Genomic DNA, 20,233 nt, shown 5'->3' with positions numbered 1-20,233 from the left:
ATAGCCAGTTTCTATATGGTTGAAGATTCCGTGTGGAGCTCGCTTCCACCTTCGCCTTGATCATCACTTTTCATCAGGAAAAATGCTAATCAAAAGCTTCTTCATTGTGGATAAAAAAAGTAGTTACTCTACAGTATTATTAGTAATCGTCCACAAGCTTGCAATATGATTCCAAGTGAACCTTAGTTTTACTGCCGCAATAAAAAGCATACAAGTTCACACTATAAATCTAGGCTTGTTTTACGATCCACTTAAGGGCATTCATTGCTGCCCTTTCTTCCTTGAAGTAAAACCCGCATACTCGATAGTAAATTGGCCAAATACAATATGGCAACGAAATTCCAGAAGCGATAAAAAATAGTTCGTTAACTTCCCAAAAACCTGTACGGCTAGCACGAAAAACTTTCGAGTTCGAATCGTTTGCGTATTCGAATCGCCAACAAAAGATTTAGAACGAAAACTACAACAGCGCCCTTGTGAACGTGTCGTAAAGTGAACTAAGTATAAAAAATGGGTGCACGAAACTTATTTTGAGAATCAAAATTGTCACGATCGTTTAATTCGATGGTTGAGTATCGAATTTTGTCGAATACGCAAACGATTCGAAGACGAAAGTTGTTCATGCTAGAGGTATTGCAGGTATTTTTGGGTTAGCAAAATGATCCTGGAATTTCCGCATTTGAGGAACAGAAATAAAAGCGGTCCCAATGTAGGGACATCCCTGGGGCACACAATTTAGAAATATAATTTAAACAAATATTAAATTATAAGTAATTAATAATGGCATGATAATAAATTTCTCTGGCGATAAAATATGGTGAGTACTTACTTTCCTCAAGGTCTCGTCTTTTGTATTAAGCGACAATGGCTATTAATATCATTCTTATGAACAAAATAAACTATTTTTCTTTCTTTCAACCTAATTATTAGGATTGGGCAGTCAGCAAGATAAGTACAGTCGACGGCAGATCAAGTTAAATACTGTAGTACCTTTAATTTTTTTAATAAGATCTATTTTGCATCAAAAATGTATATTATCTATACTTATAATAAATCTGTAGAGAGGTCAATTCTGTACATGAAATATATTTTCAAAATAACTATCAGGGGGTGATTAGTGATCGATACTGATGCCAAAAATGCAATCAGTAAAATTTTTGTCTGTCTGTCTGTCTGTATGTTCCTTATAGAAACAAAAACTACTCGACGGATTTTAACGAAACTTGGTACAATTATTTTTCATACTCCTAGGCAGGTTATATTATACTTAGGAATTCCCACGGGAACGGGAATTAGCGGGAAAATCCTTTTGTATGAAAAATCTAAACCGCTTAAGTTAGACGCTTGAAATTTGGCATGCATGTACCTTAGTAAAGTTAAAGCTTAGTTACAACAGGATATTGCAAAATTCCCACGGGAAAGGGAGTTAGCGGGAAAAAACATTTGTATGAAAAAATCTAAACCGCGTAAGATAGATGAAGGGGGTAAAACGAGATCCACGCGTACGAAGTCGCAGGCGGCCGCTAGTAATATATAAGAATAAACGGTATAAACCATTGAAGTACCTAATATTACTACGTATACATTATAACTCAATGGTATCAACAAGACTATCCCATTAAAAATCCAACAACTGATATAAAAGACTGAAGAAATATTCAACTAAAAACATCAAAATGCTTTCATTCTCATAACGATCTCGCAAGTCAGAAAAAACGCCAGGATTCCAGTGAGCTCGTTAAACAAACTGTCTGTTTTGTGTACACTGAAAAGGTGATATTGCTATAATAATAAGATTTCGCCGTAACGCTCTGGTATTCGCAAAAGAAATAGAATTGAGGAGATGAGATATGCGCACGGAAAATAAATTGTGATGCTCTCGAATGTGCGTGTAAGAGTGACGAACACGGAGGTAAAGTTGCTGGATTAAAAAGAAATGTATTTATTGTTGTAAGCGACAGATTTATTCAAAAAGTTGTCAGTATTAAAACAATCAACCCTATCGATAATGTTAATGAACCGCTTGATTATGTTGATAAACTCTCAGAGAAGCCACGATAGCCGAACGGTGAAGGGGTCGGGCTGGCCGACTCGTGAGCCGCCGCTCGACTATCGTGGTGAGCTCACTCGTGATACAAGCATATTTAGCTTAGTACGAGGGGCTAACGGGCTAATCTTTAAAAAAAATCCATCCTTACGCCCATATTCAAAAACGATGCAAAAGTGAAGCAGCAAATCGAACGCACAGCGTTGAATAGAGCTCAGTGATTGGTTCGTGTGCCGGCCTCTGCGTCCATGCGCATTGTGAGACCTCATAGTAATTTTTGTGAATACGTTAGTCACAATCACATAAGTTTTATCACCTATAAATTAAGTTAGTCCCTGAAGGCAGTCAAAGATCTTAGACTCTTCAGACAGTTTAATTTTAAATCGAATATTATCGTAAATTGTACGTAGAAAGATAAGAAGTTTCGTTTATACACTCGACATCAAATAAATCGCACCTCCCGCGACAAGCATTTTCAAACGTATGGATCCCCACTTCCCACCAATATTGGCACCGTTGAAAAGCCTAGTTCTAAACTTCATTTCATTAAAGGAAAGGTTTTTAACCCAAAAATGTGTCTTTAGAAGGATCCAGAGTCACTTCTTCAAAAAATAGGTAGTTACGCTTAAGCCAACTTTTATGGCTATAAAACTGTCAAGTTGGGATTAATCGCTACCTATCTGTTAAAGAGGACACGTGTGATCAATATTTGGTTTTATAACCATAAAAATTGGTCTAATTGATCCCATAGGTGAGCCCAAAGTGAGGTCTTTTTTCAAGTCACATTTATGGTATATGTTAATCATTTATTGAGCAATTAAATGTGTTTTTCTTAAAGGATATTTTCTGCTGTTTCAAATAACACCAATATTGTCGGGGCACTATGATTGTGTCAGAAGAAAATCTTTAAAGTTCGCGTCGCAGAAGGTGCGGTTTATTTGATGTTGAGTGTATTAGAAGACTTCTTTTCAAAGTTAAATAGGACAGATGACTGGACTAGATAGGATTGTTACAACCCGATCGAGCTAATGTGCACCTCGCTTCGTTCACCTCATCAGTACCAGAGCGTCTGTGTGACGTCACGGCTGTCAAGTGCGCAGTTAACGACCGGGTTGTACTTATTCTTTTAAAATACTATACAGGGTGATTTTGTTATCAGTATCCAAATTTTTAAATTTTTAGGACCAACTCAGAATCAGTAACTTAATCGATTTACATAAATAATAAAAATAAAAATAAATTTTTTTTCATATTTAATTATTTTTATCCGGTGCGCGCTGTTTCAAAATTGGCTCACATGGTTAATTTGCTTTGTTCATAGAAAAATACGTACACACAGTTTACTACAAAGCTTAATAGACATAATGGTATGCGAAAATAAGCCTTAACCTTTAAAAATTAAGATATGGATTAGATTAGAAGGAAGAATTAGATTTTCAATATTTTTTTTGCGGAAAATACCGCGGGTTAAAATAATTAAGATAAAGTTGTATTTTTAAATTGTTCTATAGATCTTATTAAAAAAATGGATACTGATAACAAAATCATCCTGTATACTTTATAAGTGCATATTCCAAAACTATCCTACACTACACGTAACCTAAGTCTATTCTAGCAGAGTATCGTGTTTCCTTGTTCCAGAATAATGATTTCGGCACATCAAAGAGTTCCACGGGTTCCATTTCAGGTGAAATTAGTTCGGACTGCCTCAGTGAGCAACGACAGAGGACAATTAGGAATAGCTTGTATGAAACGGGAACAAGGAATAGACATGCAAACTGTTTTTGTGAAAAGGTAACAACACAATAAGGCTGGGTTGCACCACCTAACTTTGACCGTAAACATAACGATAACCAGTGTTTTTTGTATGAAGTATGACAGACTTTTGACGTTTGTCAAAGTTAAAGTAAGATGGTGCAACCCAGCCTAAGTATAGAGAGTTAGTGACGTATCTTATGAAAATACGATATGAAGAGCAGAGAAATAGGTACACTCAGACGAAACGTCAAAAGTTACAGTCAAATAGGTACACTCAGTCGAAACGTCAAGCTGTGAGCCATACCAGTAACTCATATGTATTTAGAGTACACTCAGTGTTGTTATGATAAGTTACGAGCTTAATACATCAACTGAAATTACGTTGTGTTTGGCGTAAATGGTAAAACTAAAACGCATTATTACATATTTTGTATAACAAGCAAAACATTATGCGACGCGTCATGTGTTGCTAAGTTTGGTGTGTGGTTGGGGTATCTCTACACTAAGGATGAGTTGCACCTCCTAACATTACACAGCCTAAGGCTGGGTTTACCATCTTACTTTAACTTTAACAAACGTCAAAAATCTGTCAAACTCCTTGCAAAAAACGCTGGTTATCGTTATAGTCACGGTCAAAGTTAGATGGTGCAACTCAGCCTAAGAGCCAAAGCACACGGTGCTTTGCGTTGCGTTGCGGCACAGCTGCGGCATATGAACGATGCACTGCACGTGTGCCCGCTGATACGGCGAAATCTTTGCGGTGCGGCGCCTCAACGCATCGTGCGCTTTGGTTCTAAAGTGAAAGCAAACTCAGGACTGCATTTTAGTATAGACCTACCCCTTTATTAGCGTAATTTTTCCTCCTAATTCATAACTAGACCCTTGATCCTGTCATGCTGCCTTACAAAAGAGAAATCTCTTCTCATTACGATCTTATCTCACTACTTTAAACGGGTAGATAAATAATTCCAACTTCAGACATTGAGTTATGACGAAAGTTTCCAACTTTTTGAATAATGAACTCGATGTCTTAAACAACGTTATCATGCTTTTTACATAGAAAATGATTCTCGGTTCATAAATACGGTTTTTTATGGTTAAACCCTTTGGACAGTATTCAGGTGTAAATTAAGCAGGTAAATAAATGAATAAATAAGCATTGGTTTATCTGATTAATATATTTGAGTTACAGAGTCTTGAATAAACCGGATATCTTTCCTTTCATTTAAAAGTAACACCTTTAAACATTTGCTTTTTAAAACTGTGTAAAGTTTTATATTTACGAGTAGAAATAATTAAGCTAAAGCTTGTTAAAAATGATGAAATAAGGAATTTTCCTTTGCTAATGAATATTCGTTAGAAGTAGAAAATATTTTCTTTTCTAAAAAAAGTAGTCTAAACATAAAGCTCATAACTTGAATAGACGTTTTTAGTATTATATTTTATTCCAACTTGATTGCAGCGTTACATTAAAACTTCAGCAAATTATCAGACAGCAAAAAGATAAATACTGCAGAATTCCAGTTGCAATTTCACAAGCGAAGTTCATTAATTATTTATTCATTGAAAAAGGCTCCCTCAAAAGAAAAATGCTTTTATTTCATTTACAGTTCGATACAGTACTCAAATATTTATACTAGTTTGGCCCCACGGGATCGCCTACACAAAATTTGAGTGGAAAACTTATCTTGAGTAAAGTTTATCCCGTATTTTCTATGTAGATGATTGATTCATAAAACTCATCCAAGTATATAAAACCCGCTGACCTTTTACATGTTTTTTTAAAATATTTGCCACTGCTATTGGTCAAAATTTTTTTTCGGCAGTCGGCAGCAAGTTGAAGGGAATGGGGATGTTTCCTGTGTCAAAAAGCAAGAGTTTTAATTAGTCCGTCAATTAACTTATCAAAAAATACTCTACACGTATTTTTCACTTTTTCATCATCATCATCATCATTTCAGCCACAGGACGTCCACTGCTGAACATAGGCCTCCCCCAATGCTTTCCATGTTGATCGATTGGTAGCGGCCTGCGTCCAGCGCTTCCCTGCTACCTTTACGATGTCGTCGGTCCACCTTGTAGGTGGACGTCCCACGCTGCGTTTTCCGGTACGCGGCCTCCATTCCAGAACCTTTCTGCCCCATCGGCCGTCAGTTCTGCGTACTATGTGCCCTGCCCATTGCCACTTCAGCTTGCTTATACGTCGGGCTATGTCAGCGACTTTGGTTCGTTTACTTTTCACTTTTTCAAACTAATGAAAATTTAAAGAGATAAAGCGTGCCAAAGTTCATAAGAAGAGGCCCAACGTCAATGCGTGCATGAAAGTACCGCACGTTGTGACGTCGTGCGGAACTTCAACGCACCATAACTATGTAGTTATTTGTTAGATTGACAAATAAAAATATATGTGTCCAATATTTTTTAATGTTGAACATGACGGACTAAAAAAATTTTTTAGGAAACTAGCCTATTGGATACGTTTGGCCAGGAACAGAAGTCGGTGGAGGGTTGAAGAAGAGGCCAATGTTCGAAGGCAAACCCCCTAACTAAAGGCTGCTATGGATAGATAGAGATAGATAGATGGGTCAAAATGTGGGCGGAATAGAAGAAGCAGCGTAAAATATAGTGATTCTGATTTGTTAAAATAGTCATAGATGAATTGTTTATAAATAGTTGCGTTTTAACATTCCAACTTTTTACTCTAGGGAAAAAAATCATTCTTTCACCAAAATCTCCAATATTATTCAGAGCTAATCCAAGTCCTTTACCTAACTAGTGCATAATGGTCTTCTGTATACCAATGTGTGATGAATTATGCTTCATAGAGCCAGCTCAAACAGGCTAATTCAGAACCAACTGTGCGATATTACGCAGTATGGTGGCAATATCACGCAATATGGACCATAGTTGTACGCATCGGGCCTCACAGCAATTACCGGCCTGCCTCACTGAGCCATATTAGCAACATGTCCGGATTAGTTGATTACAGGGAAATGGTGTGGATGATTTTACTGTCAAGGGCTTTTAGGAAGTCGACAATGTTCAGTCAGATAGTTTTTGGAACAATATTGCGAAATTAAAGAGTTTTTAAACCATACTCATATTTATCAAAACAGATGGATTTTTACTTATGTCATAAAGTAAACATATCTTTTGCTTCAATAAAATTACCTACCTGACTGTAATTACTTTATGGCAGAGTTGCACCAACTTACTACTATAACCGTAACTATAACAATAACCGGTGTTTTTACAGAGCTTGACGGATTTTTGACGTTTCTCAAAATTAAAGTAAGATGGTGAACTCAGCCTAATTTAGTAAGATTATAAAAAAGTGTAGTGTAGCTAAAAGTTAAAAGACTCATTTTAATTATAAATTATTCACCTCAACTTTGATCCAAGAAACATAAACAACNCCCCGTTGCAACCTCCTCCTTTTTTGAGTCGGTTAAAAATCACCGAGATTAACAAGCCCGAAAATTTAAATTCGCAACAAACTTAATCAAAGTGATGATTTAATAAGATGAAAATCCAAAAACTGGTAAAAGTGTAAGAAAATAATGAAGGTTAGGCTCCATAATTTTGGACGTCAAATACAGAAGGCCTTTTGCATAAAAGGCCCTTTGCTGTAATTTAATTTTGCTAAAACGTAAGCAGATATTACTAATAAGCAGAGTTGTTGAAGTAATAAACTTATTTGCGAAGATTCTTGTTAATTTTCAGGATCAAAAGAAACTTTAATAGTCAATTGTTTAACTTTAATGCCAAATACATAATTATTATCGGAGATTTTCAAAGAGACAGGTATTGAAGAAGACATCTATAGTAATGCTAAAACAACACTATTTCTTTGTTTGTTTTCACGCATAAACGTAGAGAGGGGTGAAATAGAGGATGAAAGTTTGTATAAAAAACCAAGCCTGCAAACCGAATGCCACGTGGGTGAAGCCGCAGGCACAAGCAATATTAACCGATTACTTAGACATCTGCTTAATTCTTTCTTTTGTAGTTAACTGTTTAGTTCCAAATTTTTACTTTTTCGTCTTGTAGTGTTTTTATCTCCACGTCAATACAATCTAGAAAACTTTCAAGTTAATAAAAATTTGCAAAGCGATTATACCGAGGAAATTAAATCTCTGTTTAATTTAAGCCAATTTTTATTCTTCAATTACAAATTTTCTGGAGTCTATTGGAGTAGGTATAGTCTATCTAAACCAATAAAGCTCCGTTATTTGAGCAACCTTTCTTTTTACCAAGTGAAGATGATGATGAGCTAACTAAATCTTTACTTAAGTTTTCATAACTTAATCACAATATCATTGTGTACCACGTTTACCGCAATAAAGAAATTCATATGCCCGTTTTCACCATCGATCCTAATTTTTAAGTAACCCCTTTGAAAATTCAATTCCTGTTATGTGTTACCATAGGGATCAAAATTAGGGAATGATGGTGAAAACGGACATTATTCTTACTCGTATGTTCTGGAGTCTACTGACGTGATCTATACTTGTGGCTATACCGACATTAGCTTACTGAAACTGCCCTTGGCATGTGTGTAGTGTTGCCAGCGTAGGTGAAATATGTAAACGGATTATGTCACGCGTGCGGGACGTGCCTGTCACGGCGACACGCGTCATCTCCAGCCCATAAATCTCTAAGCATCCAGAATGCTGTCGAGATTTTTGAGATTTGAAGAAGATAGAGTTTATTTTTAAAGGTTAAGTGTTTGTGAAATCTATTTTTAACAGTTATGTATGAGATCATGCTAAATTTAAACATTTCCATAATATATGTTTTAAAAGCTTTTGAAGGTGAAATTGGATGTCATTGTGTGTGGTATAGCAACCATAAAAGATTTTTAAGAATTAAGTTCTTAGTTCTCGAAATTGAACTTACCAGTTGGGAAACAACCATTTTTAACAATACCTAGAAAATTTCATTAAATACAAACAAAACCAACTAGGAAGTGTGACTTGCGTACAGAAGATTCAAGAGTACCTACTAATTGAGGTAGCAATTCATAGCTGGACTCTATCTACGTCCTGGCTGACGATCTACATATTCAGTCGACAACACGACAGTTTCAAAATAGGCATAGATGTCATAGGCTGAGTAGCACCACCTAACTTAACGGTAACTATGACGATAACCAATGCATTTTGTATGGAGTTTGACAGATTTTTGACGTTTGTCAAAGTCAAAGTAAGATGGTGCAACCCACCCATAATGTTTAAATGAATTTGTTGTGTCTGTACCTATAAGGCTCTACATTCTAAGAGAGAAATTAAACGCTGGACATTACTGGACATCCATAGACCCGGTCCCTAGTCTTGTCTAAAACCCAAAGTCTGAGACCATAGCTATTAAGACCATTTTAGCATAACAATAACCATCTCAAAGTCACGTATCCTTCGTCTCTTGCGCATTAACCCTGAATTCGTAATGCGCGAAGATGGCGATAATTGCAGGGCACCTCTTAGCCGCGCTTAAATATGAACGCCAGAGGGCGCTAAGAGGTTTTAGCTTCAATACCGTTACTTTGTTAGATTGAACTGTGTTTATTAATTCAGGAGGAAGGCTAAAGAAAACTGAAAAATAACCAGGATATTAAGAAACATTAAATTCACCATGAGAGATGCAAAAAAGCTCTCAAAGTTGTAACTTACTTTTTTATTTCAATACAATATGTAAGCCTAATACAAAGATAGTTGAACCTACAGTAGTAATTTGACGTCATAATAATATACAGTTTGTGACAAACAGTTCGTGACAGCCAAAGTGACCAAAAAGTTAAACAACCTTAATCCAATATTGTAACAAAGACGTGTTGCGAACTTTAGAATAAAATTGAACTCACAGTTTGTATTTGACTTTTAACGACATGTCCCTTAAAATGTGAACTCCGTACTCCGTTACTTTAACCCAATCTCTTTACTTAAACTGATATTCTAGCTGGTATATGTCCCTTACTGATCCCCTAAGCCGGATTAGGGGAAGGTTTAGAAGGTTAGAGATATGTAATAATAATTAATCCCAGTTTAACTTTACAGGGAATTTAAATACCAGATCCTGGAGTACAGGTTTGTTAAACAACTAGCTTTCCGCCCGCGGCTTCGCCCGCGTGGAATTTTGTCTGCCACAGAAAAACTTAATCGCGCGCGTTCCTGTTTCAAAAACCGGGATAAAAACTATCCTATGTCCATTTCCGGGAATCAAAATATCTCTATGCCAAATTTCATCAAAATCCGTTCAGTGATTTAAACGTGAAAGCGAGTGAGACAGACAGAGTTACTTTCGCATTTATAATATTAGTACAGATGTAAGAATAATATACCTACTTCAGTTTTAAAACAATTATATCGTGAGTAGCTAAAGAAATTAATCAAATGAAATAAGGTATTATAAAATAGACATTATGTAACAAACTATAATCCTGTAAGTGGAAATAGTAAATTGCCGGATGATTGCGAAGGTTCTACTACGTGGTTAAGCAATTTAGCTTTCTCATAAATATTAATGGACGGAAATATAGCGTTTCCTCTCTTTAGTAGATCTAAAGCAGTATAAAGTCAATTCAACATTTATCATACATACACACATACACTCATTCGTACAATACACTGTGGCAACGGCAGTTATATGGAGTACAAAAAGTTTGAAACAAAAATATAAATTGTTTAACAGGATTATTGACTGTAAATAATTGTTATAGAAAAATCTATCCTATTAAAACTCCTATAAAGGTTCCTCAGTGTACATGTTACGGTTAATGTGATAAATTGAAAATTATGAATAATCGCCGGTTATTATGAATAATTACCGACAGGCGAGGTAAAAGTGATAAATTAATCACATTTGTCAGTGATTATTTCTTAATGTAACCTTAAAAGTTAAAACTAACAAATCATAAAAGAGAACACCGGCTCATGTACAGCGCTCATGTACAGCCTCACATTTTGAACGTTTTGATATCATATATTAATATAATTTGGCAAAATGAGTTTGGACTGTTTCTTGCGTAACCTTAGTTTGCCATAATGCCTATAACAAATTGTTTTGATTTAAAGTGAAAAATAGGTTAAGGTGCGGCGGGAGTGGCCCTTGAGCCACCCCTAAGCCGCCTATTTAGTTTTATACACACATAAATGATCTCATATTAATCACATTTACCAAATCATGCGGTAATTATTCATAATAACCGGCGATTATTCATAATTTTCACATTTATCACTTTGACCGTAACATACATAGCATTTAGCTTTATGAGCACTCGCCCGTACATAAGCAAGCTTAAGAACGCCCGGAACGGAATGATGAGCAGACCGTGAGAGCTTTCATTCAAATTAAAATGCGACTTTTAGGACGCGTCCATGCACATATGAGCTTAGTGCGTGGGTAAGTAGGGCATAGACAAAATAGGGTCATCTCGCCTGCTTGCGTCCACCGCCTTATCGTAAAGATGGATTTTTTTTTTAAACACTTAATTTTTAAAAAAATAAAAATAAGTGAGCACTGAAAAAAAACAAAAACTTTATTTTAAAAAGTAAGCTATTTTTATCGGAAAAAGGTAGGTACGTGGACGCGATCTGGCGACATGATATTATTATGATTGTATGAGTTAATAATTAATTATCACTATCTGAAATTGAGAAATGACGGTCCAAGTAACTAGTAGTATTATTTGTATAAACAACAAGCTTTTGTCCGCGGCTATTTTAACGCAAGCAAAATTTGCGGTTACTTAATTCTTAATTAAGACTAAAGTTAATAAGGGTTATTCTAATATTTGACAGACTTTTTAATTTATAATATGACTGGATATATGGATGAGCGAGGTAAGCTTGGGATTTTGCGTATCCCTCAAAATTTAATATTTTTAAGTATCTTTTAATCTTTCAAGTAACAAGCCTACGCATGCCTTAATCAAATTACATGTCAACCTTTTTGGCAACATTTATTCAAATTCTAAACCTTATCAAAGCTGAGGCCGTAAAAACTGCGGCTTTAGTAGTCCTATGACTAAAGCCGCAGTTTTTACGGCCTCATTTGTACTATTACAAATAAATGCAGTATATTCACTACATTGAACAAGAATCACGATTACAAGTAGGTAAGTAAAGTAGGGTGTCTCGTAAATTCACTCTTAGGTAGATCTTCAATAAAAAAAAACTATAACATTACTGTATGTACCCATTCAAGGGTTCATTTGTGATCGCTTACTGGTCATTCATCATTCTTTGAAAAATTGGTAGCAAACAACAACACTGTTTTGGTATCTTAACTTTTTTCCAACTAATTATCAGTTTCATATACGACTTCATAATTTTGCAATCACTTTTAAAACTTTCTTAAAAAGAAATCATTTTTTCTTAAGTTTTTATTTTTTAATTGGAGGTCTTGGCCAATGCTTGTATTTCGTAAAAACAATATCTTTATGGTATTTATTTTTTCCCAATCCACACGGTCTTTCAGCACACCTACAAACTTCTTTTAAGGCCCGGTTTTTTGATTCGTAGTTAAAATAACTAATAGTCAAATTTGACAGATGTCAAATGACAAGTGGTTAAATATCAGAAAAAAATGTTTTTCGAACAATGGTTAGCTTGACTTTTAGTACATTTTTTAACTATTTGTTTACATTTTGTTAATATTTAACCATTAGTAGCAAAATTTAACAATTAGTTATTTTAACTAAGATTCAAAAAACTGGGCCTAAAAGTTTATCAACTCCTGCTTCAAAAAAAATAAAGTGATACTGAATGCCCTTCATTTATAACACCATCAGGAGGTCATCCCATCGCGGGGTCGTTCACCTAGCCCCTAGGTGCTTCTTCCATAATCAAATTGGCCCGCGAACATGTGCCCAGGACGTTACGTTGGTATCACACCCGAAATTGAAGTGTGAAGATTATTTTGCCCTGAAAATTCTGCCCAGGAAGCCTTCGTTCCCTTTCTGAAGCTAAAGTAGGTACTACAGATGGAGGATAAGTTAAAAAGTAATAGAAGAGTAGCTTATAAAATGTTGACTACATCGATGTATCATTGCTGTATTGCTGCTTCAAATTCTGTACAAAGTCTCTTGAAAATTACCCAAACCAATGAAGTTTTGAGATTTTTATTATCAAAAAAACACATTTTTGAGTTCACCTAACTATTTTGATCAAGACACGCTTAGCTAATTTTAGAATTTTGTTTGAATGAGGATGAACTGTTAAAACTAGTAAGAGTTTAAAAAACTTTTATTTTAAGTTATCCAAAATCATTTTTGCCAAAATGTTTCAGCTCAATTACATTACAATGCTAAAGGTAAATGAAGTACTACCTAAAATAGACCCGTTAGCTATTGTAATTTATTATTAACTAGCAAAATATGAGATACTCATTTTATAATAAACAGAGTAATAAAAGCACCTCCTACGCATTTTAAGCCCATTTTAAATGTCCTAGAGATTTGTGTGAAAGTTATATTATTTGAACGAATCGCCCGATTAACTTGAAATGGGTTAAGCAATTATAAAGTTAGCAATATTTACAAATATGTTTTAATTTGACAGAATATAGAATTTGCCCCTCGGGAAACATAATTATTTACCAACCTATTTCGTACTACTTTTTATACGGTGTTGGTTATATAGGTAAGTAATTGGTGGAGTCACAAGCCTTAGAGGTTCTGTACCTCTAGTAGGAAAAACTTTCGAGTTCGTTTCGTTGCGTATTCAAAGTGTCATCGAAAAATTTTGTATGAAAAATTAAACAGCGCCCCCTATATTATAGCCGCCCTAGGGGGCGCTGTTTAATTTTTCATACAAAATTTTTCGATGACACTTTGAATACGCAAACGAAACGAACTCGAAAGTTTTTCGTACTAGAGGTACTGAACTGCCATTCGTTCGTTCGTTCGTTTCAGCCGGAGGACGTCCACTGCTGGTCAAAGGCCTCCCCCACGGATTTCCACAAAGACCGGTCCTGAGCTGCCAAACAACAAATAAATTAGGGATTCTTTTACACACTTACTTGTCTGCATAAAATTATATTATTAACATAGGAACTTATTTTTTTTATGTTGCGCAAAGCCGGTATTTTATTTGACTGCAATCGCACCTGATGTTAAGTGGTATGCAGTCTAGGTTAGTCCTTCACTGCTCTGTAAGTAAGTAGGTACCTATTCACTGTAGCCTTTAAGAACCTTATTATTTTTTAAGCTTAACACGCATCATACTTTCTTAGCTGAAAATTCGTGCCTGTCAATTATTTTTAACGAAAAGTGTCATACGCACTACTCTGTATCTAAGGTCTAAAAAGCAAACATTTGGCTCAATACCCAAACGCCACACTGGGGACAAACGCGACTCAACTAAGTGTAGGCGCACACTGGGCGACACGCGACAGCGACAGCTCGGCGACGCCCATTCTTGTCAATTTCATATACATATTAGCTTGTTGTCGCGACTCGCGACTCTGACGCCAAGTGTGCGAAGCTTTGAACAAAATATAGGAAATTTTCGGACGCAGCCTGACGTCGCGTCTGAAGCTTCAACCACACCAACGCGTGCAGATCGCCATCACTGGCGCGATCATAGCCAATGACAGGTTACGCGACCCATAATATACTCAACATCAAATAAACCGCACCTTCCGCGACGCGAACTTTAACGATTTTCTTCTGACACAATCATGGTACCCCAACAATATTGATGTTATTTGAAAGCCCAATAAATATCCTTAAAGAACAATACATTTCATTTCTAAATGATTAACATTTACCATAAATGTGACTTGAAAATAGACCTCACTTTGGGCTCGCCTCTGGGATCAATTAGACCAATTTTTATGGTTATAAAACCAAATAAAGATCTCACGTGTCCTCTTTAACAGATGGATAGCGATTAATCCCAACTTAACAGTTTTACAGTCATAAAAAATCGCTATAGCGTAACTACCTATTTTTTGAAGAAGTGACTCTGGATCCTTGTAAAGACACATTTTTGGGGTAAAAACCTTTCCTTTAATGAAATGAAGTTTAGAACTAGGCTTTCAAATGGTACCAATGTTGGTGGGAAGTGGGGATGCATACGTTTGATAAGTGCTTGTCGCGGGAGGTGCGATTTATTTGACGTCGAGTGTAGTTCACGCGACCTGTCATTGGCCTATGATCGCGCCGGCGATGGCGATCTTCACGCGATGGTGTGGTTGAAGCATAAGTAGTCGATCTTTCGCTGTCGCGTGTCGCCTAGTGTGCGCCTACGCTAAGCCTCGAAACGCAATAGTCATAAACTTTTTGCTGCTTTCCCTAACAGCTGTGGGATCGTTCACTTTCGGGTCTTCGCTAAACGATGATAGTTCATTGGCGTTGTTGTACTATTGGGACTAGTTTTTGCGTTTCGCAAAAATGGCGTTGCTTAAAGGGTTTGCCACACTGACTGCGTTCTGCGGTCTGCGGTCAGGTTAGAGTGAACGCAGCCAGCATCATGGATGAACAACATTGTCAGTCTTTCTAGATATTTTATATTGATGCGTTCTGACCCTGCGGGCATGAGCAAATAACGCAAACCGCACCACTGACAGATTGCCTTGTCACGACCGCTGACACATTATTTTGCCCGGACCGCTGACCTATTGCCGTTGTTCATACATGGTACCTACGTGTTACGTTCACTTTGACCGGACCGCAGACCGCAGACCGCATCTAGGGTGGCAAATCCTTAAGTGATGATAGTTCATTGGCATTGTTGTACTATTGGGACTAGTTTTTACGTTTCGCAAAAATGGCGTTGCTAAAAATTTTGAGAAAAGACAATATTCTTATTTCGGTTTTTATGCAACAAGGGACAGAAATGTTGAAAGGTAAAGCTGATCTTATAGAAAAAGCTTGCAAACTTATATTGGATTAAAAGTTACTACCTTTCAATAATAGTACGAGTGGAGCAGTAACTTTACAAAATTATAAGACTACACCCACATGTTGTATGTTTTTGGTTGCAAGAGCCTAACAATTAAAAAGCAACGATTCAGTTTTTCACTTAATTTTTGGCTAATGAGGGTTTTCGCGATTGAAAAATCCGCCAGATGGCAATACGTAGACGCGAGGTCCAAATGCTGCGTGATTGGTGGATTTTGACATAATCTGTCAATGTCATGTCAAAAATAACCAATCATGCAGCATTTGGACCTCGCGTCTACGTATTGCCATCTGGATTTTTCAATCGCGAAAACCCTCATTGACTCTTATCTATCCCAAAAGTCACTTTACATTAACAGTTTACAAAGCTATGCTAAGATCATAATGAAATGAAAATATTTATTTCCAGATCATGTAGTACAAAACAAAAAATAGACCTCCACACTAGGCATTGCCTGTCCTGTGGAGGAAGGAATCACGATTTACAAGTTACAAGAATAATATAATAAGAATATAAGAAAAACAAGTTTCTCAATCTTCGCCTGTCTTCAGGCTTTATTAAAATAGTTAACCCACGTTTTGCACCATGAATGAAATGCAAATATACGTCAATGCACGAGAATCCTTAATACTTGTAAGCCATCATCTTGCTTAAACTATCGCGAGAGCTGCGGCTCTGTTCAAAGACTCAGAAACTTCAATAGTGTTGGGCGATAAAAGAATATTTAATGATGTATCGATAATATTTCACTGCTATCAGCTCTTTTGATAGTAAATATTATTTCATATTTCTTCTACATTCCACAAGTACCTATTAGGGCTACGAGTATTAGGGACACAATGCTTAATACAGCTTACTTATTTCTATATAATATCACTTTAAATTACTATACTGATGTCATTTACATCACTAATGCTCGCTTCGCGAAGCCCACACTCGTCCTCGTCAGCACTCTGCCCGGTGAAGCTGGAAAAGCTCTTATGTTACCAGCGCGTGTCCCTTAAAAAACACCACTAAAATATAGAGCCTATGGATTGATGAAAAATATTTGGTATTTGACAGCTTCTAATGAAATACCCAAATTAATATACCCAGCCAGAGAGTGTTTCCTACAGATACTTTATGGTTGCTCAATCAGTCGATACACACACTGTCGATAACAATACAACACTAGACCCTAGCTACGAACACTTGGAGCAAGTTTAATCGAAGGATCGAATGGGACGAATAGGTAATTGTACTTAGCGTCAGTTGCTTCAAATCGAGATGGATCGGTACACCCAAGTTGAAAGTACTGTCAAACAGCTGTGGTGGTCTTTCTTATGCTTCAACCACACCAACACGTGCAGATCGCCATCGCCAGCGCGATCATAGGCCAATGACAGGTCGCGCGGACTGTCATGAATAGCGCGGACTGTCATGAATAGCGCGACCTGTCACTGGCATATGATGGCAAACTGAACACGTTGGAGTGGTTAAAGCATTAGTAACTAATTTTAAATGAATAGGCAGAAAAGTTCTCAAGTGACGATCACTGACTGGAAAACGCAATGTGGGTCTCCCCACTCGGTGGACAAACTATTGAGTGAAGGTCGCGAAATGCACATGGATGCAGGCAGCGTTGGACAGGTCATTGTGGAAATCCTTGGGGATGGCCTTTGTCCAGCAGTGGACGTCCATTGGCTGAAATGGCTTGTATTAGGTAATGATATGAGATGATATTTCTAAAATTCCCTTATCCCCAAAGCAAATCGTTCGTTCGTTTTAGCCAAATGACGTCCACTGCTGGACAAAGGCCTCCTCCAAGGATTTCCACCACGTGATCGCCATTCGAGAACTTTTCTGCCCCAGCGAATAACATAATACTGCAACAATTCACATAGTATAAACTGTGTGGATCCTGTGCAGAGCAAAGGCACACAATCCATTAACTACCGTCGCAGACGTGGTTTTTGTGCTCCCGACTTGACCTTTGAAGTAATGGCCGCTACATTCGTGGTCCAATGACGTAGTTTCTGCTGCATTTTTTTTATGAAAATAAACGACTATGAAGCTGTTAAGCTCTTTAGAAATACAGAAATAAATTATATTAATTACATTAAAATTATACTGGTACTTTTAGACAAGTTTGGCCTAGCTAATAGCACTGATGTCTCTTGGAATATATTGTAAATAGTTACAAGTTTGTTGTATTTATTTATTTAAAATTACGTTAGATTGTGTAGAAAATAAAGTATTTAAGTTTAAGACTGAGTTTATCATATAATAAGGGATTCGTAAATCCCAACGTACTGTATTTCTACACGTTCGTTAAACGTAGAGAGGTAAATAAACTCGCTACCAGCACAAAACATACAAGAGGTTTACCGACTGCAAAAAACAACAGAGAAAAATTCACGATTCAGCGTAAAAGAGAACCTTAACTATGCAATGTAACCAAACCATCAAAGAAACAAAAGAAGCTCATTGAATTTAAACGAAAACACAATTTAAATGCAAATGGTTGACGCCAGCGCAAACAAGTGTACCCTTTGTGATACATTTGATAAGGGACCCGCAGAAAAGATTGTGATATTCTGTATCTTTCAAAGACAAAGTTAATAAGCTTACGATAATATTATAGCGGGCGGGGCACATAGCTCGTAGAGCTGATGGCCGTAGAGGCAGAAAAGTTCTCCACGGGCCGGAAGACGTAGTGTTGGCAGGCTATCCACTAATAGGACCGATGATCTGGTGAAGGTCGCTGGAAGAACCTGGATGCGGGTAGCGCAGGGCTGATCGTTATGGAAATCCTTGGGAAGATCTTTGTCCAGCAGTGGACGTTATTTGGCTGAAACGAACGTATAATATTATCTAATCCAGTTTAGTTATTGTTCTATGAATGTGGGCTGTAATTACTGAAGTGAAACCGTATGCATCAGACTTCAGTGTGCCTACCATGAGTTTACGTTAGGTGAGCTCGCTAGCGAATACGTCAAAAAATTCTATGAAGATTTTATTTCTTGAAAGTAGCCGCTAGGGGCGCTGCACAATATGTCATACATTTCAATGACATTTTTTTACGCAGTCGCTAGCGAGCACACCTAACGTAAACTCATGGTAGGCACACAGGACCTCTGATAGAATCAGATACTAACTTTCCCATCATTGAGACCACAAAATAATAAAAACAATCTAAGCACTTAATAAACGTACAAAACTTCGAATTTATTGTCTACTAGAAGAAATAATTCAGACTACATTCAAAGTTTTGAAACTTGAAAGCCTTGCGAATAACTTTTTCTATTGTGTGCTTACACGCATGCTTAACTAACAAAAGAAGGCTAAAGACATTGCATACTTGACTAAACATACAAAACAGACGTCAAAGGCTTTCAGAAAGCTTTGAACTCGCAAGAACGTAAAGGTAAAGACATTTTCAGGGTATCAATTCACCGACAACATTGTCCGCATTATTTTACCCCCAAATTCGCTCACGTTGACCATGCCACTATTAAAAATGCAAATTCTACGGGCTAGTGTTGTCAGGACTATCCAGTCCCGTATTCAGATCGGAGAACGTGCTACAGGTCATTGAGGTGTCGCGTGAGCACCGGTTACATTCCAGAAGGCCTAGGATGCGCGCCGCGATAAACTTTTATCGCGTCATTTTATCGATTTTACGCGATAAGTCCATACACATAATTATTTGTCGTCTAAAGTCAGCGATAAGATTTTGTCACGGCGTAATCGCAAGTCATTTTCTGCAAATAGGTTTTTAAAAAGAGCTCTGTAATGTAGCTATTTATAGCTTTCACGTGGAGGTCAAAGGATCAAAATTCGAACACATGTTTACTCCCATGCTGATATAAATCTATACTTATAATAAATCTGTAGAGAGGTCAATTCTGTACATGAAATATATTTTCAAAATAACTATCAGGGGGTGATTAGTGATCGATACTGATGCCAAAAATGCAATCAGTAAAATTTTTGTCTGTCTGTCTGTCTGTCTGTCTGTCTGTCTGTCTGTCTGTCTGTATGTTCCTTATAGAAACAAAAACTATTCGACGGATTTTAACGAAACTTGGTACAATTATTCTTCATACTCCTGGGCAGGTTATAGGATACTTAGGAATTCCCACGGGAACGGGCATTAGCGGGAAAATCCTTTTGTATGAAAAATCTAAACCTCTTAAGTTAGACGCTTGAAATTTGGCAAGCAGGTACCTTAGTAAACTTAAAGCTTAGTTATAACAGGATATTGCAAAATTCCTACGGGAACGGGAATTAGCGAGAGAAAAAACATTTGTATGAAAAAATCTAAGCCACGTAAGATAGACGCTCGAAATTTGGCATGCAGGTACCTTAGTAAATTTAAAGCTTAGTTACAACAGGATATTGCAAAATTCTCACGGGAACGGGAGTTAGCGGGAAAAAACATTTGTATGAAAAAATCTAAACCGCGTAAGTTAGACGCTTAAAATTTGGCATGCAGGTATCTTAGTAAACTTAAAGCTTAGTCACAACAGGATATTGCAAAATT

The sequence above is a fragment of the Ostrinia furnacalis genome, unplaced genomic scaffold (assembly GCF_004193835.3).
Source record: "Ostrinia furnacalis isolate ACB-3 unplaced genomic scaffold, ASM419383v2 OfSCF3133, whole genome shotgun sequence".
Lineage (NCBI taxonomy): Eukaryota > Metazoa > Arthropoda > Insecta > Lepidoptera > Crambidae > Ostrinia > Ostrinia furnacalis.
This window is presented reverse-complemented; position numbering follows the sequence as displayed.